The sequence below is a fragment of the Dipodomys ordii genome, unplaced genomic scaffold, assembly GCF_000151885.1.
Source record: "Dipodomys ordii isolate 6190 unplaced genomic scaffold, Dord_2.0 Scaffold363, whole genome shotgun sequence".
NCBI classification, from domain to species: Eukaryota; Metazoa; Chordata; class Mammalia; order Rodentia; family Heteromyidae; genus Dipodomys; species Dipodomys ordii.
Genome location: NW_012267579.1, coordinates 85255 through 87692, shown reverse-complemented (window position 1 = coordinate 87692; position 2438 = coordinate 85255). Strand labels below are relative to the sequence as shown.

Below are 2438 nucleotides of genomic sequence, written 5' to 3'. Positions count from 1 at the left end.
TACCACTGAGCCACTTTCCCAGACTAGAAAATACATTCTTCATCCCAACAATTATATTTTAAGCAACAAAACCCCAAAAAGCTTTGTTGGAAACACACTTTCACACACACACTCAGAAAGGCACATTCAGTAACTCTTCAACGTCAATGTTGTAAAATTGCAGCATATCTGAATTTCAGTAACTTGTCTAGTGCTCAATGCCCACAGCTCAACTCTAGGTCCTTTGGTGGTCAATTAGATATTATAGTCTCATGGACGTTCCTGCCTGAAGTAGCTTTGAACCTGTATCCTCAGATGTTAGCATCCTTAAAAGTAGATTGATAGGCCTGAGACACTGGCTCCAGTCCTCTGTGGTGTTTCTATCATCCTACAAACAGCAAGGATGAGGTGGCATAGTTGGATCACCACAATTTTCTGGTCTTCACTTCCTCTTACAATGGATCATTCTTGGTATAACATGTGTGAGTGATCCATCGTGAAACCATTCTGTTTTTCTTCATGAGCAAGAACGGGCAGAGGGTGGGGTAGCTGAAGGACAACATCACAAGCCCACTCTTGGATTTGTTCAATTTCTCCAGCGTGTACAAGGTATACATAGTCACAATGTTGTTGGAGCAATGGAAGAACACAAAGCAGCTGACCAGCAGCAGGTGGTGTGGGTGGCTGTGTTCTCAGGTGGTGGCTGGGAGGCAAGGCTGGAATTGTGGAGGTGCCGGGCTATGCGGCGGTGTTGGTAGAGAAGTGTCACCATGTAGAAGCTGGGGGCCACTATGAGGACTAGGGACAGAGCATCTCGCAGCACGATGTAGCTGATAATGGGTGTTTGTGTCTCCCTTCCAAACTTCGTTTGACAGTAGGTATGAAAAAATCCCCGGGTCATGAAAGTGGAATTGCCATTAGATTCCACAGTTTTGATCATGTGGAAATAGATGACAGAATTCAAGATCCAGAAGGACAGCAGAGAAGGGTGGATGCAGGCAGAGGATCGGCTTTTCAGCCAAATACTCTGGGCAGGGGTGCAGCTGATGGTGAGGGCCTGGAAGGTGCTCAGAAAGGTCGTAGTGCAGGCGGACAGTCCCCACCTGACCCTGAACAGGAACAGCATAGCCTTACACATGGCATCATCCCCGAAACACAGGACTCCATACTAGGAGACGATGAAGGACATGGACTCAAAAATGATGGTCAAGGCGTTGACAACGGTCAGGTGCATGAAAACTATGGCAATGGGCTTCTGGAGCCGAGGTTTGCACACGGAGCTGTACGTGTACAGCAGGAAGAGGACACAATTCCCCAGGATGCCCAGACTCACCTTAGAAACAAAGAGGAGGCTGAACACAGTTTCTCCTGCCGTGCGTGTCATGACGTGTGTGTTTGTGTGTGTGTGTGTGTGAGAGAGAGAGAGACAGAGAGTGAGAGAGAGAGAAACAGAGAGACAATGATAAAGAGAGAGAAACAGAAACAGAGAGAGAGAGTTTGTATGTGGGTGTTGCTGAGAATCAAAACAAGAGTGCTGCCCATCCAGGAAGGTGAGAAAGGTCTAGACAACAAGGTGAGTCCTGCAGGCAGTAATCTTCATGATGCTCTATTTCTTTATCATGTCAGCCAGCCTTAGAATGAATGCCAAAAGTTAGAGTGTTAAACTACGATTTAAAAATAGATTCTTTTTTGAGGTTTTTTCATACCGCTTATGAAATTGTAACTCAGGGCCCAGGTACTGTTCCTGAGCTTTTTAACTCAAAGCTGGTGCTATCCCAGTTGAACCACAGCTCCATTTCTGGCTTGTTGGTGGATCACTGGAGATCAGAGTCTCAAGGACTACCCTTTCTAGCCTGACTTTGATCCTGTATCCTCAGATCTTTGCCTCCTGAGCTGTTGGGATTACAGGGATGAGCCTCCAGGGTCTGGCCCATACAATTCTTTTAAGTGGAGTCTGGGAAAAATGTTCCATTTGCCAGTTCTGGAGGGTTGGAAGTGTTCTGACTTTGGTATTTCAGACATGAATGTGCTGTGACCTTCCAGGCCCTGAGGAGACACATGTTAGAATCAAGAGGCAATTCAAGGGCACCACACTGGGCTGGGGTGTTAGGAAGGAAGATCACTGGCTGTCTCTTCCTGTGGTCCCTGGGGCTCCATCATGGTCAGCAGTGGATGGTACAAGGAGCGCCAGGAGCCTGTGCATCTGATTGGCTTCACTTTTTGTAAAATCTTCATTATTTGAACACCTGTTGCACAAATAGCACATCCATGTAAAATTCCTGTGGGGATAGCTACAACATGTTTTTTTTTTTTTTTGGTTGGTCATGGGACTTGAACTCTGGGCCTGGGTGCTGTCTCCATTCATCAGCTCAAGGCGAACACTCTACCACTTGAGCCACAGAGCCACTTTTGGTTTTCTGTGGTTCATTGGAGATGAAAGTCTCATGGACTTTCCTGCC

At 46.6% G+C, this 2438-nt stretch overlaps 1 pseudogene; it reads right to left on the bottom strand.

Moving 5' to 3' along the window:
• Positions 1 to 1147: 1147 nt before the first annotated feature.
• The window catches only part of LOC106001681, a 55014-nt pseudogene continuing 53723 nt past the window's right edge, over positions 1148 to 2438 (bottom strand).